General features: G+C 39.8%; 1 protein-coding gene and 1 pseudogene across 3 annotated transcripts in view; both read right to left on the bottom strand.

Annotated features, from left to right (window-relative positions):
- Positions 1–20,450, bottom strand: part of LOC146489148 (uncharacterized) — a 265,653-nt gene that overhangs the window by 102,025 nt on the left and 143,178 nt on the right. The gene's annotated exons all lie outside the window — the stretch shown is intronic.
- On the bottom strand, positions 18,241–19,065 carry LOC146489153 (uncharacterized; annotated as a pseudogene).

Here is a 20,450-nt window from a genome sequence, read left to right as displayed (position 1 = left end):
TAAGCATGTAAGCCTGTAAGCATGTAAGCCTTGTTACCCTGTAAGCATGTAAGCCTGTAAGCCTGTAAGCCTTGTCACCCTGTAAGCATGTAAGCCTGTAAGCCTGTAAGCATGTGCGCCTGTAAGCATGTAAGCCTTGTTACCCTGTAAGCATGTAAGCCTGTAAGCATATAAGCCTGTAACCCTGTAAGCCTTGTTACCCTGTAAGAATGCAAGCCTGTAAGCCTGTAAGCATGTAAGCCTTGTTACCCTGTAAGCCTGTAAGCCTGTAAGCCTGTACGCCTGTAAGCCTGTAAGCCTTGTTAGCTTGTAAGCATGTAAGCCTGTAAGCCTGTAAGTATGTAAGCCTTGTTACCCTGTAAACATGTAAGCCTGTAAGCATGTAAGCCTGTAAGCCTGTAAGCCTGTAAGCCTGTAAGCCTGTAAGCCTGTAAGCCTGTAAGCCTGTAAGCCTGTAAGCCTGTAAGCCTGTAAGTATGTAAGCCTTGTTACCCTGTAAACATGTAAGCCTGTAAGCATGTAAGCCTGTAAGCCTGTAAGTATGTAAGCCTTGTTACCCTGTAAACATGTAAGCCTGTGAGCATGTAAGCCTGTAAGCCTGTAAGCCTGTAAGCCTGTAAGCCTGTAAGTATGTAAGCCTTGTTACCCTGTAAACATGTAAGCCTGTAAGCATGTAAGCCTGTAAGCCTGTAAGCACGTAAGCCTGTAAGCCTGTAAGCCTGTAAGCCTGTAAGTATGTAAGCCTTGTTACCCTGTAAACATGTAAGCCTGTAAGCATGTAAGCCTGTAAGCCTGTAAGCACGTAAGCCTGTAAGCCTGTAAGCCTGTAAGCCTGTAAGTATGTAAGCCTTGTTACCCTGTAAACATGTAAGCCTGTAAGCATGTAAGCCTGTAAGCCTGTAAGCCTGTAAGCCTGTAAGCCTGTAAGCCTGTAAGCCTGTAAGCCTGTAAGCCTGTAAGTATGTAAGCCTTGTTACCCTGTAAACATGTAAGCCTGTAAGCATGTAAGCCTGTAAGCCTGTAAGCACGTAAGCCTGTAAGCCTGTAAGTATGTAAGCCTTGTTACCCTGTAAACATGTAAGCCTGTAAGCATGTAAGCCTGTAAGCCTGTAAGCATGTAAGCCTGTAAGCATGTATAAGCCTTGTTACCCTGTAAGCATGTAAGCCTGTAAGTATGTAAGCCTGTAACCCTGTAAGCCTTGTTACCCTGTAAGCCTGTAAGCCTGTAAGCCTGTAAGCCTGTAAGCCTGTAAGCCTGTAAGCCTTGTTAGCTTGTAAGCCTGTAAGCCTGTAAGCATGTAAGCCTGTAAGCATGTAAGCATGTAAGCCTGTAAGCCTGTAAGCCTGTAAGCCTGTAAGCCTTGTCACCCTGTAAGCATGTAAGCCTGTAAGCCTGTAAGCATGTAAGCCTGTAAGCCTTGTTAGCCTGTAAGCATGTAAGCCTGTAAGCATGTTAGCCTGTAAGCCTTGCTAGCCTGTAAGCATGTAAGCCTTGTTAGCCTGTAAGCCTGTAAGCCTAATGTTAGCCTGTAAGCCTGTAAGCCTTGCTAGCCTGTAAGCATGTAAGCCTTGTTAGCCTGTAAGCCTCGTTAGCCCATAAGCTTAATGTTTTCCTTTAAGTATGTAAGCCTTGTTAGCCTATAAGCCTGCAAGCCGTTAGCTTGTAAGCCTGTTAACCTTGTTCGCCTGTAAGCCTGTAGGCCTTGTTAGCCTGTAAGCAAGCAAGCATGCATGTTTGCCTGTCAGCCTTGTTAGCCTGTAAGCCTTAAAGAATTGAAAGAGTGACAGTTAGCCTGTGAGCCACATTAACCCCACGAGCCTGCTAGTAGTGCCGTAAGTGACATGGGTGTAAACCAATTGATCCTATTTCTTTTGCAACACGCCTTTTACCCAAAACTTCTCCAACATTCTAACCCCCCCCCCCCCCTCTAAAGGAAAGGGATGGATGAGGGGTGGGGGAGAAGGGGGGGGGGGGGAAGAAAGGGTAAAGTGGAGGATGAGGGTTACTATTAATATTAATTGTGGTTGCCATGACAACGACTAGTTCACAGTGGTTTTGTGGGTATTTGAATACCTGTTTTCTTTACATATTAGGAAGAGATCATGTGTTAGGTGCTAAGGTTGTAAGTGGCTTACAACAAAGCTTACACCTCAAACCCATCCGTAATTCGTGCCTGGTATAGCATCTGGGGCAAGAGGAAGACCTGGTCATACCAAAGCAGCAGGTGATTCAAAATATCTGTTAGGCATCATACACGCGCACAAATGGCTTTTATCGCGATCCAGTGGACTCTTTTCTGTTGAAGAGAGACCACTATATTTTACGATATTGTCGTCTCAAATTGTTTGTTTATGACTGATTGAAGATTTCCCGAGGTAATTTACTTGATTCTTGCGATGAGAAACAAACATTCAACAAATTGTTCACAAGAAGGGCAAAGTGGTTGACTGAAAACCCTAACTTTGAAAGGTAAGAGCGCAGTTTATTTATCGCAACAATCTCTTTGACCAAAAACAACGTTAAGAATAACTTGAAGTTGAAGGCTGTTTTTCGTCTGCTCGCTCTGTTTGTTTACATTCAGCGCTACCTGTTCAGACGCTTATCATGCAATCACAATTCGAGCGTGAAACCCTACCGGTTTCCTATATTTACCAGTTTCGTCTAAGAAGAGAGAACTTGAAAAATCTTTGCAAACATGCTGCATCGAAGCTTTTCGATGAAATTGACATTTTGAACGAGAAAATGTCTTGTTTCACGGATAACTTTCTTGGTAACAAAAATTATTCGGATACATTTTTAGTATGTAAATAGAGGCGGTATAATTTTAGGAATCTCACACCCAGTTTAAAACCTATCTCAGATTTATCGTTGTATTCTGAGCTCAACTAATCGATTAAACATTTTTTTCTACAAGAATAGATGAATCACGATAAAAAGAAACTACATTCGATTTTGAGACGGTATTACGACTTGATAATGACACCATGACATACGTACAGAATGTTTTCCCGTATATGGACTCTCTGCTTAATTCGCATCGTTAAGAAGTCCTTATATTGTCTCAAAATCTGCCGATTTGTTATGAGATTTGCTTGAAAGATTTGCTTCGATGCAGCACGTTTGCAAAGATTTTTCAAGTTCTCTTATCTTAGACGAAACTGTCAAATGTAGGATTGCGTGATAAGCGTCTGAACAGGTAAAGCTGAATGTAAACAAACAGAGCGAGCAGACGAAAAACAGCCTTCAACTTCAAGTTATTCTTATCGTTGTTTTCGGTCATAGAGATTGTTGCGATAAAATAACTACGCTCTTACCTTTCAAAGTTAGGGTTTTAGTCAACCCCTTTGCCCTTCCTGTGAACAATTTGTTGAATGTTTGTTTCTTATCGCAAGAATCAAGTAAATTACCTCGGGAAATCTTCAATCAGTCATAAACAAACAATTTGAGACGACAATATCGTAAAATATCGTGGTCTCTCTTCAACAGAAAAGAGTCCACTGGATCGCGATAAAAGCCATTTGTGCGCGTGTATGATGCCTAACAGATATTTTGAATCACCTGCTGCTTTAGTATGACCAGGTCCTCCTCTTGCCCCAGATGCACCTGACCCCTTGTACTTTTCCTTCAACCATTCAGTCATATCATTCTCGCAGGATAATAAAGGAACCATTCCTGTTTCGTGCGGGGCCAAGCGGTGGCACCGCACTGATCACTTACCCCTTCAAAGGAACGAAGTGCCATCGTGAAATTACCCTTGACTTTCTTACTCCTGATAAAACATAGCCGGGAAACGGAAGAAGAACGTAACCTCGGTCCAGTCCCCACTCTCTCCTGTGTACAAAATGGCGGGCCAGTTGATTTTGCATCATCTCAATGCCCTGGAGTGGCCTCGTTTGTTATTGTATTTAGCAACACAGGTTTTTTGTTTTACTATCGAGCTCTCCTAACTGTGCATTCCTTCTTGACGGATGGTTTCATTTACTCCGCTCTAGAGGACTCTGAAGTAACGGGTCACATCGGCACTGCTATAAACTGCAGCTCGTATATCTCTACGTAAGTTTATATATCTATGTATGCATGGCCATGCTCCTTTACTGGTGTGTATTTACAAGAACTGTTCAGGCTGTTAACAGACATAGATTATATGCTAACGAACGTTTTCGTTAAGCTAACTTTATCTTGTAATCATAATAAAAATCAGGCCTGACAAAATATAGAGACTTTCCATGCTTGGAGCAACAGAGAAGAATTATGACTTGGAACTGAATATTAATCAATGAAAAATTCAAGCATCGTTTAAAAAGATCGTTATATCGAGGTTAGGCCTTCATCATTTGTGCTGTTTAATGGGTACTAGGTTTTCAAAGTACAAACTAAACCTTGTTTTGCTAAATCAGGGTATTTGTTGTGCTAATCAAAGGCCTTTAAGAGCAATTGTAAGGTAAGAATCAGAGTATTTCTAAACAATTAAACTGATTTTGCTTTAGCAATTCATTTTCACTGACCAAATACAGAATAAGGGCTTCATGTCAACAATTTGGTTTGTTTATGGCGTGAGTTATGCTCAAAATTCCATTTTGCATGACCTTATAGAGGCATGGAGTGTTTGTGAAAAAAATTCAACAAACCGTGATAAGCCAAATTTTTCTCAACTGATTTTGATAGTTGGGTCACTAAAGTAAATAATGGTTTAGGTACGGATGTTATGCAAGAAGGCAGGTAGATACACTGAGTTTTTGAAAAATGGCAATTTTGAGTTGTAATTTTGACATTAATTTTGGCTTAACTCTAGCCCCAGGCTCCTCTCTGTCCAATACCTTGAGGGCAAAGTTACATGCATGAAATGAAAGCTCTATTATAGTAATATTCATGGTCAAATTCATTTGGCAGCACAATTTACCAGTTGGGTTTTATGGCACTTTCAAAATGACCCCTGAAAGGCTGGATTTTTTGTGCTCAAAGGGCAAAAAATGAGACCCCCCCTGAAACTCTAAAACTTAAAGTGAGAGAAGTGAGCCAAATTGGCTTTTCAAATATCTCATGGCAACCAACTTCTGTGCCAAGTTTCAGCCAAATCGGTTGACCACAAGTTTTGGTCCCTGGAACACTTTCTCAGACAATGACACTTAAGATCTTGTGGTCTTTGTGAGGAGAAATAGATTATTGAGCTAACACATCGCAAAGAATTTGCTACGTGCTGTTAAAAGATCGGTTATGAGGATAATCGTCCTATTTGTAGGGCGGTGTCGGTTTTTAGAAGAAAACGAAAGCGGTTTGCGGTTTAGAAGGAACAAAATATGGCGGTTTAAGGAATGTACGACCCCCTATAATATACCCTCTAATTACATATAGTCGAGCTGATTTTGCTAAGTTTCCTTCTAAACTGCCGAGTTTTTCCAATGCTGTGTTACAAGCTTGGCAGAATTTTGGCGTTAGAGTTGTACAGTGGGTAACGTGTATTGAGGCTCATCACAACACAGATAATGCCGAAAATGGGCAGAAGATGAATCTATACCATTATCACATGGCGATCAAACTGGAAAAGAGGTTCCGGTGGTTTCAAGTACGAAAGCCGTTAGAAGAGAACTTCGGGATAAAGGTGAACTTCAGCGATAATCACACCACGTACTACAGCGCGTACCGTTACGTCACGAAAGAAGACAACGACGCCGTCCACCCGCTAAATCTTTACATCCTTTGGCTGTAACTTGAAGCCCTTCCTCTCGTTTTCGCCACACTCTGGCTCTGTTAGCGGCCGCACCACTTTCCGCGTTATACTTGTACATGTGCACAAACTATACCCCGACCAAGTAAAAGGAAATTATATTTTTCCAGAAATCAGGATTTTGAATCAGCTCTTGCTTCTTGTTACGCGCAAATTGCAGTCGCACATTTTTATCATTGTCACTAAGAATCCCCTTTCTCCGCGCCGAAAAATAATAGTATCCAAGTTCATTCAAATAGCGCCAATACGTCCTCCTACTGGCCACTTGAAAACTAAAACTACTCTCTTCCACTAAGCTTCTCACAGTAACATGTACATTATTCCGTCTTTAAGGTACGAATCAGTAACCGCATCTTTCCTTCGCCTACATTTCGTGGTCTTCCCCGCTTCTTGTCACTTGGTATCCTCGCCACACTTCCATTTCCAAACTCATTACTGCAAATTCGGTGCGCAGACGATTTTGATATTCCACATTCCTCAGCGATTCTTTGGAAAGAAAATTTACTGTATGTTCTCAGGTACCAGGCCAAAGTCCTTTTCTCCGCTGCGATTTGTTGGATGAAGACCATACTTGCGTGTACGTGTAATTATTCACAAACCAGACGAAGAGTAAATTTTCATGGAAAGTTGAACAACGTCACAGTCGATAGCGTTTTCGAACTCTGCAAAAGCGCGCGCAAACATTACTTTTGGTCACGCGATATATCCTTTCACATTGTAAATAACAGTTCCTTGTCCTATTATGGTCTTTCTTTTTTTCTATTTTACAAAACGTCATTAGTACTTTTGTGCGTTAGGCAGTATTCAGACGGCAATGGGACACAAAACTCTTAGGATAATTAATATGATTTACCTTAATTTCTCCCCCTTTCCCCCTCGCCCCCAAGCAATGTTGTAGTTTGTGCAGCCCTGTACACTTTACCCTGTCCTAAAAGTGTTTCTTCATCCCTTGTTTGGAGGGGGGAGGTGAGGGCCATTCGCGATATACACGTGGTTATAGAAGTGCATATTATGCTACATCTGATTCTTTGATAAGTTAAGGATGTGGAAGGAAGGTTTTCCATAACCGTTCCAAGTTTTTTTGTCTTCCATTGTAGGTACTCTTCAGCTTGGAGTCGTTGCCACCAGTGGTTCCAGTCAAAGGCAGAAGTTCCTCACCTTCCCGCGCAGCCTTGTTCTGTCGCCTTATATCTTTAGGATTTTACCGAAGCTGCTTCCTTCAGAGGCGTTGGGTGTTCTGTCATCGACTTCACGCCTTACGGTATTCGCTGGGGACACAAGGTTGCAACCTCGTTCCCAGAGTCTCTCCTCTTCACGTCCCAGGGAGCTCCCTGGGACGTGAAGAGGAGAGACCCTGGGAACGAGGTTGACAAGGTTGCCGGTTTGGAGTCCGCATCGTAGCGTCCGACAGTTATTGCAGCCGCTGAACGTGCTAAGAGGAAGTTAGCTAAGCCTGTTCATCCCAAGAAGCCTTTGGATCTGTGCACCGTTATCAGGGTTGCTCAGTTTTTCAACATCGCTTCCGTCTCTCACGCGAACATTCGTTTCTTATTTGTGTCGTTAGTCTGATATGCGGGTCTTTTTCGTGTCTCTAAATTGCTGTGCATTAAGGTTAAAGATATCTCTTTAAGTAATGCTGGTATGTCAGTAATGCGATATTTATTAAAGTTTCGCCTGGTACTTGGCGTAGGCCGATGTTCAACAAGTGAATATTGTTTCTTTTGCTTATGTTATAGTGTTGAAGAGATAGATTGTCAAGGTCCTGTCATTGGTTTGATTGCTGTAACCCAGTGGTTCATGAAAATTATCAAACATGCCTTCCATTGGCAGGAATTTCTGGTTTCTATGATGAGCTTACTGTCCAGTGCGTCAATGTTATTGCTTGCATTTTTCCAAAGCGAAATGTTGAATAACAAAAAATTCATTAACGTTAAACCGTTACTGAAGCAGGGGGTGAAGGTCCATTGGGGTATCGCGAGTGAAGAAGCGCTAATTTACAGCAAAGTTCACCGTCGTGTTAATATTCTTGATTGTTCTCCTGAATTCATTTTGGGTTGTTTCAAAAACCTTCAACGTCACTTTTAATTAATAAAGGCTAAGTTTTTAAATATTATTATTATCGTATATACACACAAACCCCTATGTATAGCTTTATTACGCAGCTGTCAGTATATGGATTCATGTGGAAGATAAAATGTCTTACATCTGTTTCAAGAGAAACTGTAGAGACGACGTAGGGATGACCAATAGGTTTTTTGTATGGGATGAGGGGATCAAACTTTAATGGTTTCGGGAGATCTGTTAGAGATCATTTTACTGGAGATAAGTCATAAAAGTCCATTATTACTATATTATCAACTACAAATTTCTTTCATAGCACTTTTTATATGATGTATTAGTATATACCACACAAGTGAATAGCACTTTTCGCGCGCGCTGATTAGCTAACTCGGAGGTGATTAGCCAAATACTATTCACCTCCGAGCAGCCGAAGAGAAACAAGATGGCTTCCCGTTTCGCTATGGTTACTTAAGAGGAAATTATTTCGATAAACGAGGCGGCTCTTCACAAAAAAAATACATAAATGGCAACAAAGTTTGGTTTAAATGGTAACTTATTTAGTCTTTTCAACCTCATATTTTAAGGAGAAAAATGAAAATACAATCCCTTGTTTACGAAAACTGCCGAGCACTAAAATTACAATGAAAACAATGAAACATCTAATATTTTTAAGCATGGTTTCCACACAAGACGAATTTCATAGAAAAATTGAAGAAATGACACTGTAGGAACTAAACAAGTGTCTCCAAAAGTTTTATTTCTCTGCAAGAAAGCGAGACGGAACTTTCTACAATAAGAAATCACTTACCGCGTGGCTCAGTGTCGGTGAAAGTGATGGATATTTACCTCGCCGCTTCTCAAACTCATTAATAATTCATGAAGAGAAAACAAAGAAAATCATTACCGTGACCGTGGTTTGGATATGTGATCCTAATTACCATAAAATCTTGCCAACTTTGGCTTTGAATTTCTCCAAGAATTATTGATCATTTGAGAAGCCATATCAAACACTCAACCTACTTCTCAGTGTTTGGATATCTGATGAAACACACCTTCTCGTGTTTGATTTATTACATCACTATTCACTTCCACTTTGGTGAATAATTGTAAAATATTTGGGAATTCAAACTACTTACAGATATTTCAACATAGTATTTTGATAAAAAACATCCTGTGGTAAATTCTGTAACTGGTTCTTGTGTAGATACCTGTAACATGAGAGATAAAGATAAAGCCAATAAAGGTAATTTTCTGTTCAAAAAACTTGTTCTAACCGTGCACATAACAGAAACATCAGTGGTGAGGGAATTCGCCATATAAAATATACCGATTTGGCTCCATTTTGAATCTTACTTAGTCGGTTTATTTGTTTTTGCTTTACTCTGAGGGCTTTTCTCTGGCTACATCCGTTACGTTGCTCCAGTCTCCCCCCAACCACAACCCTGGATCTCGAATAAAACTCACGAGCTCTACTTCGGGAATGTGTTTCGATAATAGTTTTTGAGAGACTATACTTCACTTCTTCAACCGGCTAATAGGTATCCTTCTCCGATACATGACGACGATAAACTAAAAATAACTCGAAGTCAATAAATCGTAAATATTACGATTTCCAGATCTATATGGGAAACTAAATATGCAAACAAGAAAACTTCTGTAGTTTTGAAATGAATAAATATCAAAAAAATTTCAAACCATAGTGTTTGCATGTAAAGATAAATAGAACGAAAAATAAACAATACTTCAGCTGTATTCTGGGAAGAAACCTGACGTTGTCTAAAGATAAACTCAGAATTTAATTCTTTCCGGGCAACTGATGATGTCCAAGGAGGATCGACATAAAGAACTTGCAAATTCAATACTGTCAACAAACCGGTCTAAAAAAATTACGAAAGAAATTTGTTTGGCTTCCCTGAGACATCACTGCCAACTACTTAACTTTATACTGAAGTTTCAGCCGTTATAAAAATGAAAAAAAAAAAAAAAAGATTGTCAAAAAACTCATCGCCATGATAAGAAACATTTTGCAACAGTTACAAATGGTCAGGCGTGGCAGCACAAAAACTGTCACAGTAAAGGTTATTTTCGGTCCAAACGATGCTCCAGATCCTATCATTACATAAATGTCAACACAAATTCCTGCAACGAACTCAGTTGAATCCAGTTACAATGCCTCATACAGCATTAGAACCACAGCAGCTTAAAAGAATCAACAAGAGATCACATAAACAGATCCACTGAACTCGCATCACAGAAACACATGCGACGGTTTAGCACAGGGCTTACGTCTATCATGCAGATCCTCTAAATTATCACATTAACCCGCACAAAAAGCCCAGACGGTAGAGTAAGAGTAGTGTAGGCCTTCCAAAATCATTTTTCGCTTGCCCTTCCTTTGGAAAAATTAGTAAATGCGAAGGGTCCTCCCTTCCTGAGAAGACGTCACAAAATAGTAACAAATTTTTAGTATTGTTTTCCAAACCCTTATGTTATAGCTGTTAGAATTTCGCTTGGGCCGGGTTTGCTCTGTTTGCCACCGGCTGGCATCTAATTTGAATAGGACAAGTGTGGTTTAGTCAGCGTACACAGAAGGAAAGTCGTACTTACAGTCCAATCAACTGAGGATTTTGTTCCCAAATTCTTGCAGGTAACTGTTGCAACTCGTTGTTTTCTAGTAGCCTAAAAAATGAGAGTTTGAAATAGTCAAAATTGCATAAAATCTCTAACTACCTCTTTATTGTCAAGTCAATGTGAACATCCTGTACAATGCCATGGAAATGCCAGATTTAAATCCATTTTGACATTTTTTGACAGGAATATTTTAACTGAGCACATTTTTAGCAAGGCCTAATTACTCAATGTGTTAAAATCTCAAAGACATCGGGCGAAAGGAGGAAGAACAAGATTTGTAGTCCCGCGGAGCTGGTAACAATGCGAAGTTTTACACCCACTTATTTCATTACAAATCCGGGAGGGTGAGAAGGAAGGAACATTTTTGTATTAACCTGATATTACCCTCTCCTGTGACTCTAATTGAGTTGTCTCTCAGTAATGAAAGGTGAAAGCAGCAGTCCAAAACTGCAAACCAACACCAGTGAGTGATCGTAGTTTCTTTGGAAGGCATTCCTGCTACAGCAATCAGACTGGTGGCACAAGTTTTAGAGTCCTGGACAAGTGACGATTAAATTGTTAACGGAAGCTCGAATTTTGTTCCAACAAGAGTTGCAAAAAGCTTAAAAACACATAACGAAGTTTGTAATTTTTCCCAGTTAAGTCCTAAATCTCTCTGAAAAATGCGTCGTTACTCCTTATTTTCCTTTTAGATTCCAATAGCACTTGCTAAGATCTGATTTTCACATTTTCATAAGCAACGCAAAAAAGGTTTGCATTAGTGAGCACCCAGTCCTTCAGAAAACTGAGTCACGCTTACCATCCCGGGGTGCACTGCAAAGGGTGCACTGTACTTAACAACAATGTTAGAGAGCCCGGATACCCAAGAGAGTTGATATTTGGCCATTTTTTTAAGGTCAATTTCTTTTGAAATGCTCCCCAGTGAACGTTGTTGTTACCTCAGGTTGTTAGAGACTTCTTTTCTTTTTAAGGGTGTAATTTGTACTGTTTTGAGGTACCACAAAGAGGCGTATGAGTCGAGAGCGATTGAATTTTACCTCTGCAGCATAATGCAGCTGCTACTTACAGATAATCCAGCAGAGAGTGACTTTTAAACGCCTCTTGAGACAAGCCCAGAAGATGGTTTCCGGCCAAGTTTCTACCAATAAATTGTGATAACTTAGCCAACGTACAATATGTAACTAAAGTTTAAAATCTGCGGCTACAAACAAAACTAATTTGTTACTGAGTCGAAAGATCCGTAATTTAACTTCTGACAGGCTTAACTTTCCTGCAAACATGCCTTCTTATTTTTGTGCTTTGCGGCCACCACAAAATTGTAATCCTTGCTGAGCTATTGAGGTTTACAATTAAAAGAACTTTTTAAAATTAAAATGCTGGTTTGAAGCAGCTGAATACGGAGTGTTTAGGAATAGTGAAGTGATGCCTTCAACGGGCTTCTGATATAAGTACACCTTTTTGACAGTTTTTCTAATTGTTGAAACATTTTTGAAATGAACAACTGACAAAAGTGGTCAAAAGATTCATTGACTAGTTTCTATATGATGGTAATCGTTGGGATTTCTTGGTAAATAATGTCGCTGGAATCAGGCAAGTAACGAATCAGAGCTGAGCAATTGGAATGATTATAGATATCGCTGATAATGAATAAATTTATAAATGTGTAGGTCAGATTCATAATAAGAACAATATTGAGAAGATGCATGTATTAATCAGTAAATGACACAGGCATACTCGGAGAAAATAACGGAGTGCTCCTATCAGGAGTCGAACCTAAGACCTTCCGATTACTAGTTCGGATGGTCTACCACTGAGCTACCGGAGACTCGTGGGAGATAAGGCCATTAAACTAGTTTCATGGGACAAACATCCTGCATACTGCTAGGAATGAGATGTCAATGTGTGGCATATGTGCAATGGAAAAAAGGAGATGGAATATGTTTAACATATTCCATCACATTATTTCCATGTAGTCTTGCCAATCAAACATAACATTTTTCTCCAGTTCCGCACGAGCACCGTTCTGTGTGTCCACAAATGTCCATATATTATATTTACATTTCTGTATTGGCAGGCTACCGCTATTGATGAGTTCCTCCAATCAAAATATCCAGTCCCCCCTCTTGAAATAACAGTTCACGATATTTGCTTTCAGTCATCAAGAAATAGCCCTGATTGAAACTATCCAATCGAGGAAAGGAAAAGCAGTGCCGAGAACTCCGAAACTGCATTTGTCATTTGAAACAGGAAAATTATTAAGTTAGCAATCTCGCTGGTAAAATAAAATGAACTCAATTTAATACTTGTTGAAGCGATATAAGATCATACTGGAACTTACAGGAAGCGTAACTGAACAGTAGTGTTTAGAATCTCTTGACGCAAATCCTGTAGGTTGTTGTCAGACAAATCCCTGTCCAAAAAAAAAAAATAAAATAAAATAAAATAATAATAATAATAATAATAATAATGATGATGATGATGATGATGATGATGATGATGATGATAATTATAATAATAATAATAATCAAGCAGGTGACTTTTTTTGACAGATAGTAAGCAGGTGGTTTCCTAAATGGATCTTTCAATTCAATAACTATTAGAATATTTATATTTATAAAGGTTGCTGAGGGCTTGTTAAATAGCGATTTCATTTCATATCAGTGAACAACAGTCAACAGAAACAACATACATATATAAATAAATAATTGAAATTACGAATGAATTATGGGTCCGGATGGGGGATGTTGGGTGAGGGGGCTGATTGTGTCCCCTCTATAACTTTGCAAGTATAAAAGCTATGACGGTGAGACTTCGAGGATAGATAGTACGCTTAAAGATGTTTCCTTCGAGGACCCGATACGTCATATCATGTGGCAGTAAGGTCATAATTGCGAAATGGCGACCATCTAGTAGTGGGAGGAGACGGCTGGCATTTCAGACTAACCATCTAGGATTTCTGGATTTTCCCAAAACTTCACTGAAGCGCCGAAATTGGGCGAGAAGTAATCAAAATCAATACAGGAACACTATTTTGAGCTAAAAACATAAGAATTACAGGAAAAAAGTGATCTTTCTTCATTCTAAAAGGGGATTTTCTATTTTCTGAAAAAAACTGCCTGTCAAAAATTGGTCGCCATGGTAACATCAAAGTCTTGAACAGTTACCGACCAAACATTACATTTTTCAGATTAATTTCTGAAAAAGTCCTAAAGTTTCACGGCGTTTGCTCAAATTTTTATAAAGATACCCAGGTTCAAAGTCACCATAGGCACAATCCGCCCGCCCGGTCTAGATATGGTTAAGGTTATACTGTAGTTAGTGTTGTAAGCTCCAATTAATAATTTGTTCAAATGTACTTACTTGACTTCATAATTTCAGGTTATTCCCATACAAACGTTGCATTCGGTTTGTCCCATTTCCAAAATGGAAAAGACCCATGGGTGATCAGTGATGAGTTACTTACACTGACGTGAATAGCATGATGTTTGGTCTCTTGTGTAATCACTTCATAAATATTAATAAAAGGAGGATATTGACATTTGGTAAATTTGAATAAACTAAGCAAAGACTTACAATGCCAAAGTAGCCAACGGCAATTTCCCAGGAAATCGCTTCAATTTTTTTCCTGCACAGGAAACCAGTAACGGAGAATAGGTGTCTTTCAAGTGGGTACACTGACAGAGCTCTGGGCACCCTAACGAAAAGAAAGCGATAAGAAATATATACATTATTCGCTCTTTATACCTAGTTTTGTCAGAAAATTCTTTGTGTTTTTCTGTTACATAAATTATGCTTATTCTGTCCAGTGCCTACTTGAAATTATCACAGCACACATTGTAAAATAACAAATATGAATCGGTAATATTAATGATGGTGCCTCTTAGATAATTTATCCATGCAATACCACTCTTCGTGTTTTTAGCCAGGATTGAATAAAGGACATCACGTGGCATATTTTTATTTATTCTACGTTCGCCCTAAGTCTACTAGTTTATAATTAATACATTCTGACGTCCGATAACACGAGTAATATAGAGTCTATACACCTTAAATAGTGAAGAACAGATATCGGATAAAAGACTGACCATCAACGATCTACATAATCTAACGGCTTCATAGGAAGCTTTTGAGCTAAGAACTTCTTTGCATCGTTATAATGAGAAAGTGTTTACGTAAAACTTTGCCGTGAAAATAACCCTCTCAAACCGTATTCTGGAGAATAAATGTGGTAAAACCAAGTCATATCATTATTAAACAGTTGATGAAATTACTAAGCGTGACGTTTTCATGGTTATGACATCAGAGCTTTCTGTGAATGATCTTATCCATCGTCACTGCAGCCAGGTGCGTGGTTGAACGAGAAATTGAAGGCATGCATTCTTTAATACTTTTGATACTAGAACCGGCAAAAAGACCCGAGATATATACTCCTCACTAAATGGAGGTGGGTACTTGTCTTCCTTCTTTCTGAATGGCTGCCACGTTGGTATTGCTTTCGATGAGAACGGTGTCGTTTTTGTGCCTATGCTCAACAGCAAGAAAATTTTGCGCTGATGCTCATATGAGGCGGTTCTGTAAGAGTCTAAGCTTTCAACGTAATTTGTTGTGATCTCTGTAGCCATCAGCCTGGAAATGCACGTTTTTCGCACAGTGATTTGTTAAATTTTCGGGAAAACCTGCATTCCTCGCCGCTTGTTTTTCCTGAGAGAATATCAGGCTTTCTCTTTTGGTTTATGGCCAGAAAGAAAGGTGAGGCGGATGTCTTCATTTCATCAGGACTATGATAGGCGAACTTCAGGAACAGACGAACCGGACAGCGTTCATTTTCAGTCGCGTAAGCTCTTGGGTTAAAAGCTCTGTGGTGGCCGTCTCCATGCTGAGTTTTGGATCCTCGTCAGCTTTCCAAACAAGGACGTGCTTGCCAGTGAGAGGATCACTTTCCGGCGCCGATATCTCCGCATTTGAGTCTATGGCTCTCATCTCGTGCTCTAAATCCAAAGTGGAAAGAGCGCTGGAGAACTTCAGGGCCGTCTTTTCCGAACTGGCCTGTTTGCAATAGGACGCTTTCTTCACTGAGCTTCGGTCAACTCGCGTGCAGCTTGCAGACGATTTCCCTTAGCGTTGCTAACGTCCGAGTCTCGCTTGCGAACTGTAAGGACCTCCGTGGATTATGAAAACTCTTATTTTTTCCAAATATTAACCTTAGAGCTCCTATCATTTAAGTAGTGCTGAAAGCTTCTTTGGAAAGATGTCAGTGAAACTGGCTCATTTACTCCACCACCTTTTTTACGGATGTCCATGAAAAATCTGCAAAGCAGAATGTTCAGTTCTTTTGGAGAAATGTTTCCTAGGTCTCTTGTCACTCCAGCCGACGTACCTGAATCTTAACCAAATGTTTAAATTGTAGGCAGTCTTCTTCTTTGTGTTGTCACGGTGAAGTGAGTAGATAAAACCATGGATTTTATTTACTTGCTCATCTCGTGCCCCTTCGTCAAAATTCATAGATTCGGTTTCGCTCTGGCCTTCTTCCTCGGGATAGTAAAATTCACTTTCAGTGTCCATTGTCGAGGGTCCCCTATACCTCTTCTGAAAACAGTTTCACGCATAAGTAATTTGCCTTTTCACGCATCACGAAAAATGCAAAAAACACCTTTACGTTCACAGAAAAAAGTAAGCAATCACGTTTCACGTAAAAATGCTACGGCTAAATCATGTTTCACAAAAAAATACAAATACTATTCACGTTTCGCAAAACATACAAATACGATCATTACAAAAATGTATTTAAACATTTTACCTGACATTACTGAAATGTGCTACAGTAGATATAGTTGCACATGGCCATCTTTTGGTAATTTCGGACTCTGTCGGCTCGTCGATGTCTAGATCTTTTGTGGCTTGGGTAATTGAAAAAACTTTGTCAGTAGTATAAAGAGCGTAGGATAACTATCCGTTACTGTAGTTCGGCTAGTTTAGTTACTTCCACTCATTTCGACTTCTACCTCAATCTCGAAATACATGTATTGCATTTCATCCAGAACCACTACAGATAAAAACAGTTATATACGCCATACTTCTTATTGATGGAGATATTGTGTCTTGAGCGAGTAGTTCATCATCACTTAGATCACTGTCAGGGTCAGTACCACTTTCATCACTATACTTGTCACCTTCAATTGCTTCTTCCCTTTCCTCACTTGCCCAAATTACACGCATATTACACACTTGGCATGTTCTGTTAACACCGTGGGTAGAAACCTACCCCATTGTGTATTTTTATTTTACTAGACTGAAAAAAAAATTAAAAAAGTACAACAAAAATTACAAAAAATCCCACTTGATACCTCTTACAAAACACAACCCATAGCTTGAGCCCACATCGGATCTAAATGAATGAATGAATGAATGAATTCTTATATACCGCACATATCACCAAGTCTCATGGCGGTTTACATTTCTGTGGGGTGAGATCGGATGTCAGCATGTGAAGGCGCCTCTGGCAGCCGCTATCGGTCCATATTCGATCTCACCCACCCACCCACCCACTTAACCCAAGCATGAGTGTGAAAGATAGAAGGCCAGACCACAACACCGGGAACTACGTCCCCTACTCTTGCGAACAGTGTGTGCGTTCTTTAACGTCCCACAAGGTAATCATGAACAAGGGTTGTGAGACGGGACCTACGATTTATCGTCCTTATCCAGCAATCTGACTGGCTGGCAACGAACCAATCAGAATGCACCATTTTCGATCCTACCATCCTACATTAGTGGCTATAAAAACCCAAAACTGCCATACTGTCTACGGAACGGAATTGAGTATATAGAGATTACTTCATGGTTGGTGAGTGCGTACGATTTTTATTCACGAGTTGTGAAGAATCGCAAACGAACGAGTGAGCGCAGCGAACGAGTGAGTTTGCGATTCTTCACAACGAGTGAATAAAAATCGTACAAGCGAACCAACCTTGAGGTAATTTCTTTATTATATATGTACTGAGATATTAAAAAATAATGTTAACAACTATCAATTGCACGGTGAAATCAAGACAAAGACCACAACGAGTTGCGAATGATTTTATTCGAGCAAACTGAACGTACAAAAATTCATATCAACATTAAAGTTATTCAATGACCTGAAGAAAGTGGAACAAAGTCTACTTTTAAACAATTCTTTAACTTTAAATGACAATGAAAATTTTCAGCTTTAAATATCGCCGTTCAAAACCGTAACTACATAAAACTTGAAAAAGTTGACTGTTTTGTAAAACTAATTATAGTAATGCATGCATTCCAATCAGAGTCAGGATCCAGTACTTTTAGCCTTTTGTACCTCTTTGGAGAAGACTTCGCCTCAACTTCTTGGATTGCCAACTTCGGGGATTGATTGAGGCTGTTAATAGAAATGCTGAATTGACCTCCATGAATAACAGCGCCCGTGAAAAGCGACATCGCTTGTTGGTGATGATCTGCCGCCGAGCGAACCGCCGAGCTAGCTGAAGGATCAGTGGAGCATTCTCCAACTTGAGATGAATTAGTTTTCTCTAGGCTATGCACATTCTCGGACATCAGTTCACTTAAAGTACGAGACATTTTTACTTGCTGTCTTTCAGAAACTACAGAATAATTTGTCACACTATGAAGATTTTTATGTCCCGACAGTTGAATAATATCTGTCGCTGGGATGTCGTTGTTTGTTAAAGTTTGGAACATTGTTTTGCGACCGCTGTGGTTCTTTACATTGGGCCCCAGCCCGTCTTTTTCTGCCATTTGTTTCATTAACTAATTCAGCTTGTTCACGCCAACGGCTGACTTTTTAAACCATGGTTTAGAAGAATCTTGTTTTTTTACAATTATTTACTGCTAGATAAAATGGCGCGTTGTTGTCGTTCATTTCCGACGGCCTTTTCTCCGCGTAGAATTTGTAAACAGTGACGGGATCTCTTTCACTTCCCTGAATCGAAAACATTTTTGGTTTTATTTGCCTGACATCCCTGGGATTTTCTCCGGTTCGAGTCTTAGTTTGTCTCTCAGTATACTCTAAAGATTCCTCGCCATTTGTAGTTTGGCGTAGTTGCACATCGCCCCAACAAATGTCTCTGTGTTCCTTACAACCACGGAGACCGAAATAGACTGTGCTGTTGAACCAAACTGTATTCAGTAGAGCCTCAGCAGTTGACTTTCCTAACAATCCTTTGTCATACAGCAGTTTTATGTCGTCTTCTGTGAGGGGAACTGAAGCGTTTGGTTTATCGCCTTTGCCTTTCTTCTTGAGATCTCTTTGTTTTGATTTTAATGCCGTTCGTGCTTTTTCAAACTCGACGTCCCTCATAATGCTGTTGCCGTAATTCTTCTTCTTTAAATACCGTTCAAAACTGGCCATCATAGCACGCAAGGAAGTGGGTTCGTAATCTTCGTTGTTTTCTTTCTTTCTTACTGTTATGATAAATTCGCGGATGAATGAACTCAGTTCGTGTGGGGGAATTTCTTCTACAGGCCTTGACTCGTCTTTTAGCCTCAAAAATTCCTTAAGCAAAGCAACATTCTGTTCAGTTTTCTTCCTGGTGTTTCCGTTTTCTTGTCCTTCAATAAATTCCTCTACTGAAGTTATATCTGCAAACCTTGAATTGCTCTAAGAAGACGCCATGGTTTTCCTTTTGCCTGGTGACGCCGTCAGTGAAAGGCGGGAAAACCGATACGATTTTTGTCACTAGTGAAAACTTTCGTCTGTAGCTTGTGATTGGTCATACGGTATTTTTCACTAATGAGAAAAATCGTACAACCAATGAGATTGCTTGTACTCTGCAACGCATCATTTTCATTTGACATATTCATTTTGCAGTAAATCTCAGTACATATATAATAAAACACTCTACCTTTCCCCATAACAAATCTTCATTCAGCAACTGACGAGAATCGTCAGATTCGAAACCGCGGTCTTGCCTGCACACTCACATTGCTTGCACAAATTGTTAGCCAGAGCGTCGTAACACCCACAGTTTGAAAATGTTACATTGATGATATTTTTTCTCTGTGGGACACTGGTAAACACGATAGAGAACGGTTCATATTAAAACACATTTCAAGCCGACTGAAACCTTTCAATACACGCATTTTTCCTCTAGCCACCCGCACCAGGAGTCCAAAAAGGATTTGTCAAGGGCAAGGCCCCAAGACTCCTACGAACAAACTCCTCTAAAACAACATTTGAGGATATTATTGAAAAATTTAAATCACGACTCCTTGCTAGAGTCTACACAAATAATGTGATTGAAAAAATGGTTATCAGATGTCAAATTTACAGAAAGGTCATCGGCATTGAAGCAAAAAGACAACTCCCCCAAACAAATATTGCCTTTCGTAACACAATATCGCATATCAAACATCAGTGCCCAACCTCAAACATCTTTTAATGGGAAAATGGCACTTAATGCAAAACCAGCCTTTCCTACGAGAAATCTTCAAAAAGCCACCACTAATTTCCTTTTAAAAAAGGAAAATCTCTAAAAGACATGCTTGTCAGAGGAAAAATATAAAGAGGTTACACTTCAAAAATGTTTCCATTGTTAGAAATCGTGCAGGCCTGTCATCCCTTGCTATCTCCTATTGAGCTGAGCAGACATCAGTAAAGGCTGGATAGAGTGTGGATACCGGCAGATTAGCTCACCTTTTCCGCAGAACCTTCCATTTTGATGCATCGAAATGGCGTGTGCGACACATCGTGACAGACTAGATTCTAGGCTCTCCTGGTTCACTGTCGCTGTGGTTAGTTCTCAGTTCTCAGGTTTTACATCTAGTAGTTTGGGGTAGTTTACAAGCTTTAAAGACGCTAAAATCTCCAAAGAAAGTGAAAATTTATTCCTGCAAAAGTCTTTGGTTCACAAATCACGCGTAAGTTAATGCATATTTCACGGATCACGAAAAAATGGAAAACCTGTTTCCCGAGGACGGAAAAATATAGATTCACGAATCACAGGAAAAATAAAGCCTCATTCACGCTTCACGCAGAGCAAAAATACCAATTCACGCGTC

This window comes from Pavona decussata, unplaced genomic scaffold (assembly GCF_977016875.1).
Source record: "Pavona decussata unplaced genomic scaffold, jaPavDecu1.1 SCAFFOLD_6, whole genome shotgun sequence".
Classification (NCBI taxonomy): domain Eukaryota; kingdom Metazoa; phylum Cnidaria; class Anthozoa; order Scleractinia; family Agariciidae; genus Pavona; species Pavona decussata.
This window is presented reverse-complemented; position numbering and strand designations above follow the sequence as displayed.